This window comes from Ischnura elegans, chromosome X (genome assembly GCF_921293095.1).
Source record: "Ischnura elegans chromosome X, ioIscEleg1.1, whole genome shotgun sequence".
In the NCBI taxonomy this organism is placed as follows: Eukaryota; Metazoa; Arthropoda; class Insecta; order Odonata; family Coenagrionidae; genus Ischnura; species Ischnura elegans.
Window position 1 is genome coordinate 36,068,367 of NC_060259.1, and position 12,064 is coordinate 36,080,430.

The 12,064-nt window shown below is 36.6% G+C and overlaps 1 protein-coding gene across 1 annotated transcript in view; it reads right to left on the minus strand.

Annotated features, from left to right (window-relative positions):
• LOC124171563 (neuropeptide CCHamide-1 receptor-like) overlaps positions 1–11,323 on the minus strand; it is a 289,746-nt gene extending 278,423 nt beyond the window's left edge. The window contains exon 1 of the mRNA XM_046550735.1: positions 11,221–11,323. The gene's annotated coding sequence lies outside the window, so the exon portion shown is untranslated. The remainder of the gene's footprint in view (positions 1–11,220) is intronic.
• Positions 11,324–12,064: the final 741 nt, after the last annotated feature.

A 12,064-nucleotide genomic window follows, 5' to 3' on the forward strand; every position in this document is an offset into this window, starting at 1 on the left:
TGGATCGACAAATCCTACCTGGATCGATAAAGGCGATCGACAACAACAAATTTAAACATATCAAGTTTTTTCCAGTAAAGACGCCACTTCTTTTTCTTTCAAAGCTAATTGCAGCCGGAAGTCAGTGAATACACACGAGTATAGAATGAAATCCCCAATATTATGGGATCCACGTTCGAATCCTGGTCATCTCAATATCTGTGCACGTATCTAGCTATAAAACTAAGAGATTATGAGAAATGCAACACTTCGTGACTCATGAGTGCAAAGCATACTTGCTGCAAGTAGACTTATTTCAGCGACCTTCGAATGTCCCTTGGTAGAAAAAACACCTATGCGTTCAGCCACGGATTACCTTAGCTGCCATTGCACCAGATTCCTCGATATTCCTCTACTCAATTGAGTTTTGAAAATATGTATCACTACCATTCAAAAGATATTTGTTCATGACGAATCTATTGGTAAATATTTATGATTTCGTCTTGAAATTTTCAGAGATCGGCGGCATAAAAACTAATCAATATATCATATATCTCTAACATAAATATTTTTCCCGAGGTGCTGAGGTGTTTAATTGAATTTTAATATTAGTATTACACGCAATAACGTGTTGACAAAGCTAAACAATGCATGCATTAATCATTTCCCAATGCTTGCTGCAGGCATGGCGAAGAGAATTAATTCACATATATTGGCAAATTTTATATTCCAATACGATGAAAATCACCGTGCATTGTTTACAAGACGATCACAATTTTCAGATAGAATTACCAATAATTATCTCCGGGAGACTAATAATAATCGAGCTTGCTTTTAATAGATCCATAATCTCCATTGAATAATTCTGCCAATTAGTTATTTCAGCTTGGAATTTCATACATAATTTAAATACGCTTTACATAATTCGAGATTTTAATTTCGAAGATTAAAATTCGCTCACTCTCACTAAATATTTGATTGAGGTCACGTTGAAACCTAGTTCCAATAACCTAATTCTAATCAAAGAATGCCCCACGATATACATCGCCTTAGCGGGAGTGATGCGTCCTCATAAGGCGGCCATTATATAACAGAGACAAGTGCGTGCACCAAAGCGATCACATTAAACCGATGAACCTTTCCTTCTACCTCCAAGTTCTTGAGGAATAGCAGTCATTTTGACCTCCTTTTCCATTTAAGGCCTTATTTCATTCATTTTATGGCCTACCAAAATTAAGTGCCTAAAATCATTGAAAAAAAGTAGTTGAATACATGCGTGGCTAACAAATAAGACGATTCTACACCTAAATATTTATAAATGAAATTGGCAATAATTCCGTATCTTGTATGGCATGTCGCACGATATGGTGGAAGTTGTTAATACTATTTAAATGAAATAGTACAATATTTTCACAAGAATTATTAGATCGGGATTCGTTGCAACAACAACATTATCAATTGCACTTCATAATGTTATTGTAACAACGAAACTAGTTGTGTTCGATTAAACCCTGGAAAAATATTGCATTTAACTAAAAATTTCCTATTTCAAAAGTTAATGTTTTAAATTTTTTGCAAAGCTGTTTTTGCTGATGAATACATTTTTACATTTTTTACCTATAAATGTAATGGTAATACAAAATTTTCCTCGTTCGTAGCAGGTGTAAAAATTTCTTTTTCGCCCTTAAATAAAATTTAAAATGGGCTATTTCTAATAAATCTAAAAAATGGATACGTGGAGAGACATTTAGGTAACAAATGCCGTAGTTTTGAGTTACCACACCAAATATTAAGGCTGAAGTAAATGGTGGGAAATTATTAATAAACAGTTTTCGTTAGACTTCCACATTCCTTCATTGAAACATTGATAAGTTTGATATTTCAATGCGATGAAAATAAAGTTAATGATAATGAAGGAAAGAAAAAAATAACGCATTAAAAATTTAACTAGCCGTTAAATTCATTGATGTTTTAGAGTAATTACACTGCATTTTTTCAGTTGTTTAAGTTACGCAAAGCTTCGCACAAAATTCTTTGACTACGTTATTTTATGTGGTTTTAGACTAGATTCTGAATTCCCATGAATTTATTTTGGTCATAACAATGGTCATTCTAGCAATTTACAACCTCCTGAAATTTGGAAATACTAACAGCTTAGTTTGATCCGCCAAGGGCAATAGAGTCGATAATTTAACTAAGTGTAGATTTACAAAAATCGCCACATAATGTATTACTCAAATGAATTCGTCTAATATTAAGATAGTTCGCCTAAAAATTTAATAACGAGGAAGGATTGTAATAAGCAACTTCAGTTTGACTTTATAATAAATTTTAATGTAGGGTTATCTGCCAGAGATGGATTCACGACACATAATCACTTTTACATACACTCAATGCTGATTCGCCCGTATTTCACGTTTTCCTAGCAGTCTAATTAATCAAGCACATATTTCGTGTACCCAAAATCACTTATTCTAATTCGAAACTTACACACTTCACTGCACTTGCGGATGACTTTGTTGAACTTTACCATCTCAAGACGTCAGCAACTTCTTAACTCTATCAAACAATAATATAATTTATTTTTAAACGGCGAGGATGCTACTTTTCAACTTTTTCCCTCAAGGTGGCTTCCAGAAAATCAAATTTTAGCCAAGAAATCGTAAAGAAGAGGAAATTTAACAACAGCCAAAATAGCCGATGTGAAATGAAGCAGTAAACGAGCTGCTACGGGAGAATGATTTTCTCCTACCTAAACATGGATAAAAGTAAACTCTATAGATCTCTTTTCCCAAGACACTTCAACCGGAAACGTTTAAGAAATTAACAGCCACCGAGTGTTTTCCCCCTTTTGGCGCCGGAAGAATGGAACGAAACGAGGAAATTAGTTTCACCAACATGATGAGGGTTTACAAAATACGGAGGATATTAATCAAGCTCCAGTTTTCAGTAATTTAAGAAGACTCGATGACAAATAAGGTACCCTCGACCGTTGACTACCTTATCACTCTGTTCAACTTCCCCTGATAATGCATTACTCAGACAACTAAATGCAAAAGGTTTGAAAACAGCATTAACACCTAGCCATGATAATAGCTAAAAACTCACCAATAGGAAGCTATTTTTTCCCAAAAATGGTGTTTCCCAAACTGCTATTTACAATACAACCAGTTATTTACCCTTTTTTTTTATTCTCCTCAGTTTGATAATATAAAAACCATAAAATTTGTTTACTGCGTAGTATGTTTCCAAATGTAAACCGTATTATTTAAACCTCAGAAGATGACATAAGATCTACCATCAACCGTGGAAGCACCTCAAAACCCTTTAACTAAAGCCAAAATTGCAAGAGTCCTGATTGATTATGGCAAATTAAGTGTTTAAGACAGCGCTGCGCAGAAAAATCATCAATTGACTTCTGCCTCTTCTCCTGCAAATACCCTCTAATTTTACGACTATATTTAAAACTACGCAAAAGTTAAGAAAAACTAGACAATAGTATCATCATTATGTTGAATAATGTATCTAAAAGGCAATTTTCTCCTTTTTATTGAAATGTCGACCGATGTTACGAAAGCTTAATTTCAAAATGTTTTGTTACATAAGGACGGCATCCCTATAATTAATTTTATCACATCTTGTTTACTTATAGCGCGAAAGTATGGATGTAATATTTTTTCGATAAGTGACGACTTCCGTCTCATCCGATATTTGCAAAGAAATCGTGTATTTATCCATTTGTTTGAAATCTCCTCAGTTTCAATATATCAAACAATAATTAAATGTGTCTCCTGGGTAGCATAATTCTACATATAAATCACATTATCAAAATCGCGGAATCTGTTTTTTTTATAATGGAGCCAATAGGTTTTCCAGGTTTTAACTCAGAAAATTCCAAAAAAGAGCCAATCAACATTATGCCACAGAAGCAAGAGACAGGCCGCATCCTGTAGCGTTAATTCTGAACTAGGAACTAGGCGATTGGTCGCAGGCCTTCACTCTTCGTCTCCCATCCACCTATGAAACTCAAAACTCCCCCGCTCCCTGGCGGTTTTCGCAGAATCGTATTTGCGACTTCAGCGCATTGGATATTATAAGGATCACCATTCCTGTGGTTAGATGAAAGAGCATTTCTTTCAACGCGTAAGTGCTTCCAGTGATCCAACTATGATATGACCCATTATCACACGTACTGCTTGTAAAAACATCTAAGTATAATTTAATTTTTTTGCCCAAAGTAACGTATAAGTGAAACTGAAGAGTAATAATTGTCATCTATTCATATGGGGAATGCGATAGAGTGCACTTTTCAGAACCTCAAATTAGAGCCTCTACCTTGAATGCGCTCCTGAACATTCCAGTATTCGATATCCTTTACTGTGTATTTTTTACAATCTCTACCACTGAGGTTAGCAAGAATTCAATATCATCACTCTACTTTATAATGTATTTTAAAAATTTATGTAATATTTGTAAAATGCTAATTCCCTAGGGATCGTGGGTACCATTCAATATGCCCTATTAGCCAACAATACAACTTCGCAGTAGGTATGTATGCGGTATTCAGTATGTTCTATTACCCATCATTAAGATTTCCAAATCGTAATAACCGCTAATGGGGCGTACTGAATGGTGGCTTCAAATTAGCCATGATTACTACTTCCTATTCGTAATAATGGCTAATTTGAAGGTCAATACCTAGAGTAATAACGAATGACACCATCAAAAATATTTAGACTCATCGAAGCTGGATTATCATTCATAAGATATTCCGAAATGCTGCAACAATTATTCGCGGGACCAACGTAGGGCTTGAACCATTATAACCTAGTGTTGCGTCTTGTTAGCATAAAGAAATTATACATTTTTAGCGCTATTCCAGAAAGATTTAAGTAGCGTGATCTTTTGTGCTGTAAAGTTTAATGGCAAAATAGGTATCTACCACAATAACTATGATTGAGTAGTAAATTTTCACATTTTTAGAATGATAAGTCTTGTAATATATAGTCTCCCAGAAGCTCTAGGTTAGAAAGAGTGAATGTGCTTAAAATACATTAACGAGTTAAATAATGCAGGGACACAGACTTATTGAAAGAATAATAAGAAAAAGCCGCAAGAGCTAATCGTGTGGGTGGGATGGAGAATGTAAGAAATGGAATGTTGGAATTTTCACGACATGTCCTTTATCTCTTGGTACTACCTCCATATGAAAAGAAGGATCATATCCAAGAAACCAAAATCATGTAAGAATACATTTCCGTGTAGTTGTGAGCCCACTTTGTATAATAATCTAAAATAGTACCAAAATCTGGTGTAGGCATCAGCCTCTCGGGGTAGCTCATCGTTTCTCAGGCTATATTAAAGCTAAGACTAACCACGCTTTGATGCATTTTTGCACTGCAATATTTGCAATTCGCCACTTTACTCAACAAGATTTTCACCAGAACATAAGTCACAATGCCGATTAAAATTGTATTTTTAGCAAACCTAAAAATGTTGCAGCCGTATCCCGATTTCTAAAGAAAACCTAATGTAACCAATAAGGCACGTGTATTGAAAGAAAAAAGAAACACAGGAGAACGAGAGAAGTGAATCCGTGTGGCAACAAAACGATTCCTAGAACAAAGCTTCCATTTGATTCGACAACGCTTCTCCCGTGAATCAAGCAGACAAGCATGGGCGAGGAACAAGGCACCAAATTTATCCCTGACAGAATCCTCGTGTTTCTTCCCATTCATCTCTCTTGTCCCTCAATATTGATGCATGCATCCATTACGAGATTCAAAGGCTCACAGGACAAAGCTAAACATTTATGTTTTATAAAGAAACGAAGATTTGAACATGACATTGACATTGTCTTTTCTCCGAGGAATATTTAGATATGACAAAATAATATAATTAAAATGGTCAGTTGTTTTTCCATGCTTTTAGCATATGAATCGCTAACGGATCGCATTCTACTAATCTAATCTAATCGCAATCGGAAAATGTCCAACTTTGACATGATGACTTTGTGCATTAGCGATTTTTGTATTCCCCAAGGATTTGGTTGGCTGCGGGCTCAAAGATTGTAATTGACTTTAATTTTTAATTCCTTTCTTCGGGAAATTTACTCTCCAAATCGCTTTACATTCACGTAGTAATAACAATAATACTTCGAAAGTAATGTTTTGAGTTATAGCGGACTCTTGGGTAACTTTAAAAAAAAGAAGCTGGCAAAAAAATAAACTGAGCCATGAAATGGCTCGAGGAGTCATGTTTCCCCCAAGCTCTGGTTGGTATTTGTTAGGTGTGTGAAAAGTTGGCCAATTTTTTATATCAGCGATTAAATATCCGTAGTTTATACAAGGTACTAACCACTGACGTGAGCTTAAACTAGCCGAATTAAGAAAAAACGATTAGGAAGAGCCCTTTATCCCTAAAAATATAAAAAATATAATTTATGAAAAATCCTCATTCTTGCCATCTTACTGAAGACACACATTAAATTAAAAGAAAAATCTTTTATGAAATCACTCACTCACTCGGTGTTTCAACTTGAAGGTTCTCTTGGGTAGGAGAGGTAAGAGCTGATCCCAGCCCCCCAGACAAAACCACAGACGCTTGAAGAGCACTCATTCACGGATTGGGAGAGTCCGTTTTCGTGGACCACGATGCACTGCAATGATATATGTTTCCTTGTGTGCCTGAGAACTTTACGCGGGATTAGAACTGGGAACACTTGAGCCGGAAGGTAAGGGCTCCACCGAATACCATTCTACTGTACGTTTTCACATAAAAACAGTCTGACTGAAGCACCGTAATTTTAGTTTCATTGAGATACTTCTTAGCCGATTTTGATTTTAATAGCTTGCTGTGACACAAACTTGGCTAAAATGGCAACTAAATTTTTATTTAAGGTTAGTGTTAGTTGTAAATTTTCTTTATTTTCACCCAATTAATTAGTCCGTCGAACTTAAAAGGGAGCACTGATTCCACAATTCAAGAATGAGATTCTCTTGCAGGTGATACGACAAAAAACGCAGAAGAGGATAGTATTCAGGAAGCAAATTGGAATGGAGTCTGTAAATTGGATTTTCCAAGGAAAAGTAAATCTTCAATGTTAACAAAATGTTCACATTTTTCCAGCTAACACCTCAATATGCGATCCAATCAATGTTCACAATGATCGATATAAATACGGTTGATAAAATGGTGATAGTATTTCCCTGTAGACGCATTTGACCAAGACCCCCTTATAAGATAAAATTCATTGCAAAAAAAAGATCCTAAGTACCGTTGAAAATGTCAAAAAAGCAGTCTAGAGGTGGTCATTTAACGTAAAATTTGACTCATAGGTAAAATATCAATGAAGTAGCCCCCTAGAAAAATTTACTTGAACTTTCGTTTAATTTTGCAAGAAGGTTAATGAATGCTACACTGCTTATTTTTCTCTTGCTTCGATTGCAAAGTTCTGAATAGATATTTTATACATACGTTGACTAATACATGAGGAAGTATTCAGGTGGGATGGTATGGTATTGGTTCGTATGAAGGGTTTTCGTAATGGAGAAAGTTTTGTGGCGAGGAAACCAGGAGCGAGTTTTAGCTTCCTCTCCACGTATGGGATAACAAATTTAAATTGAAGTCTTGCTTCACGGATGGAGATCAGTGATTGAAGTTCTTTAAATACATTGCCCTAAATTTCTTCAAAAACCAACTCGAAGATTTCAAAACCTGTCCAAAGGATTATCCATTACTCCAGTCGTATTGCATACCTTAATCCAATTAATGGACTTCAAGAGCATATAATACCGTGTAACTTAAAGGCAGCTAATCAACGACATTTCTCAACTATCATATCGAAAATGCTTGTGTTACAAAGGTTATTCAAGTAGAATAATCGGTATAGAACAGTTCACACATCCGTGAATTTTGATCCTTAAAGGCAAGTTAGCAGTGTAAGGATATTTGTAGCGGTTTCAGCTTATAACTTATGACGCCTAACTTTGGTAGTACTGCTGAGGCTTCTGTTTGACTTTAGTAGCCACGCCTTCACTGCTCTTTAGCCCTAAGAGTCATGGAGCAGAAAACTTTAACGAAGGCTTCCCTCCCAGGTGCCGATGCTTTGTAATGTGAAAATGTCCTATAGTGAAAGCATAAGTGACTAACCTCTCATGTGAATACTAGCGATGAAAGTGACAGGAACTTATTTTATTTAATTCCCAACATATATTTTTAAATTAAATGTCTTATTCATTCAAATTTTTATGAAACATCATTTACTTGACTTAACATCAAAAATCTTCATCAAAGTTCATTAGAACTACTTTGCTAAATTGTTGGCCATATTTATGCTTTCCTGCATTAAATTATTCAAAATTTGTTGATCTTGTAGCATAAATCCCAAATCTTTTCCTACAAGAAAAAGCAAAATTTGGATACTCTGAGATAGGAAGGCAGAGAAATGGCCAAAAATGGAGCAATATGTAGTTTTACTGTGCGTATTAAGATTTTTGAATATAAATTACTCAGAACAATTGCAAGTTTAGATTTTTTAGTAGAATACTTCCTAACAAAGATAACAAACTACAGTGAGACCATAAATAACTAAAAAGAACTTCTCGTGTAATAGGGGGATAATCAGGGATCAAATTAATACGGCCCCATTTTGTTTCATTCCCAAAACTATTTTCAAATGAAATTACGTATTTATTCAACTTTTTTATAATAACTCATAAGTAAACTGTCAAGAGATAATATGTAGTATATTAAATTTGTAAAAATTATGCGTCCTCCGGTATCATAAAAAAAGTTTGGGATTTATGCTACAAGAACAAAGAAATGTTGAATACTTTAAGACAGACAAGCAGAGAAATTGCCAAGAATGTAGCAACGTAGTTGTAAAGAATTTTCGTGAAGATTCATTTTAAAGTAAATCACTCAATATAGAAGCACAAGGTCAGGTTTTAGTACAGAATAATTCGTAGCATTGACAACTAAAATCACAAAGGAATAAAAACTTATTGAGGTGTTTTATTCGTTGACTTAAAATTCATTAATCCAGTGCAAGCATTTTCCTGAAGGTCGAAGCGTCTACATTACATTGAATATCATTTCTAGACAGCAAGTAAACACTATCGGGAGCATACCGAAAAAGTAGCCAAACTTTGAGCCAGGAAAAGTTCCAATTGATTGCAAAGATTTTCTTTTATATCATTAATTACACAAATTTTGGCAACAACAGTCAATCAAAAGTACCGTGGTCTACAATTTTTTATGCCTTTGAAGCAGAGTTAAGTTAAAAAAAGTTTGCCGTTTTCTAATAATTTCAAGAAGTAGGTATGCAAAGTAAATTAAAATAAGCGTTACTTGAGTTAAAATAAAAAAATTCCTTAAATAATTTACCCTCTCACTGAAATGCATTTATTTTTCCCTTTCGCACAAACGTCTTTCTCACAAAAGTTTGGTCCCTCGTCGGATTCATATTTTTACTAAATGGTGGGAATCACAAATTCACTTTGTCAAAACTCACTGCCAAAGTTGTGAGAATTTTTGACAAAAGTAAGAACACTTATTCACGAGCGAGGGTCCACCTTTTAAAAGGAACTACTCGAACACTTATTCATCACGAGCATGGATGCAGGAGTAATGATTCAATACAGCTCAACCGTCGTCTCATTTTTATACTTTCACCTCATGCTATTTCCCGACGCTGCTCATATTCAACCAATTTGGCCGAGGCAGAAGCTTAAAAACTCGCATCGTGGAGCTGTGCGTTTCCGATGGATCATTTCCGAGACTAATGTGAGAACGGGAAAAAGATTCCCGCATCGCCTTATTACATAAGTTCCAATCCCGTGACTACTCGAATCATTTACGAACTCCTCGACGGAAAAAAATACATCCCAACTTTTGGAAGCAGATGTTGGAAACGATTATTCCAACTCATGATCATAAGGCAGTTTTTCCTCAACTTGTTGCTACAAACATATATATAGAAACATTTTTTTCGCGAAAACAAAAATTTTAATTACTTATCTTACAATATCTAAAAGAGCTATGTGCAATAAACTTACATTTAGAGTAAGGATTTACTTTTGGGACTTTAATATCCAAGAATTTAAATTTATTTGCAATCACATTCGTTCGGAGGTTAAATTCTGAGACTTCGAGTGACATAGTAAAAGATTGGATTGAGTTTTAAAATTGTAACCGAAATATTCATATCTATACCGCAATTGAAACATTGAAGCTTCGCTGAGTGGCTCTAATAACTCTTTTTTCCGATAAATACAAGTTGCTCCGTTATAAATGATTGAAAATCTGAGCAGTGATCTAATTAGTTCTTCGGTTTTCAAGTCGAGTATGTGCGATACTGATAGAGTTTAAATAAAGTCAGATTTCATAATATTAAAGAAATTCCGTCAATTGCGACGCCTTCTCATCATTACCTATCTAGAAATAGCGTTACGATGTCTTAAAATAATAATAATTTACCTTTTCATATTCGCTTTAAGAGGTATCAACTTATCGATTTACGACGGAATATGCCGCACGGAATAAAACTAAGTTTACCTCATTCGACCCTAGAATATTCAGTGGTGGTTCACCGACCAAATTCCTCGTAAAAGCCCACAATTTACCTTTTCATATTCCTTTAGAGAGGTATCATCCTGTCGATTTATAATGCGTTGCGTGGATTAAAACTAAGCTTACCTTATTCCAATCACGAATATTCACTAGTGGTAAATTCACGCACTTCCTCGCAAATACTCACAATTTACCATTTCATACTCGCTTTAAGAGGTATCAACCTGTCGATGTCCAATCCACTTCTCGGAATAAAACTAAGTTTACCTAATTGCAATCTCAAATATTCACTAGTGGTTCACTGACCACATTCCTCGCAAATACTCAAAAATTACCTTTTAATATTCGCATTAAGACTCATCAACCTGTCGATTTCTTACGCGCAGCGCTGAATAAAACTAAGTTTACTTTGTTCCAATCTCCAATATTCATCAGTGGTACACCGCAAAATTCCTCGCAAACACTCATAATAAAAGTTTTTGAATTCGCTTTAAGAGGTATCTACCAGTTGATTTCTAATAGGCTGCGTGGAATAAAACTAAGTTTACCTTATATCAATCTCCTATATTCACCCGTCGTCCTCCGTAAGACAAAATTCCTCGGAAACGAAAGAAAAAAGCCTTCCACTGCAGTTTCGCCTCCAGAGAGCGTCACACTCATCGCCCTTACCTGTTCCCCGCATCGCAAGAGAGGATCCCGAATCAGCGCCCACGCATGCTGCTCCCCGTCCGAATCCGAGGACCTCGTCTCTGGGACGTCTTCGCCGCGCGGGGACTTTGAGCGACTGATCCGCGCTCTTCTCCGCGGGCTTCGCGCTTGCGGCTCGGGCCGCCAGGCGACAGCACAAGCGCGCGCGCGGGGACGTAAATGGGGGAAGCGCGGGAACGGAGGTGCGGGAAGCCAGGGGTGGCAATGGAAGCAAAGAGAGAGAAACAGAGGAAAGAGGAGAGCGCATTGAAGGAGGAGCGGTTGCTTTGGAGATGGCTGTCGTCACGGTATTTCACGTGCCCGGGCGGACAATGGAGATTCGCGAGCGTGGGGGTGGGATAGCGATGGGTTTTCCTTCGAGGAAGGTGCCGAGGGCGGGTAGTGATTGGCGCGGAGAGCCGTTTTAGCGGCCGTCTAATTTGGCGCCGTCACTGGAGTCCTCGCGCTCATGCGGTGGCGGGAAAACAATGCTTGCATCCATCAGTCCTCTTTCCCGAAATCCTTTCAGCCTGATTCCTCGCCGGGCTTCGCGTCAGCCTCATTCCTCACCCCATGATACCATTGTCGGCAGAATGCATCGGGATACAAGGAAAGAGGTTCGAGACTTGCCAATGGAAAGGGTCCACGTTCATCGTCCATCCCTGAGAGTCATAAATCAACTCTTCGATTACTGGCAGCATTAGCATTTGGAGGAGGTGTCCGATGCCTGAGAAAAAGGGGAACGTCCACTCCCCTTTTTTCTGGAGAAATTGATGAATGGTACCTAATTGGCAAAGTGGGTCTACAGAGTATATTTTTATTCCAC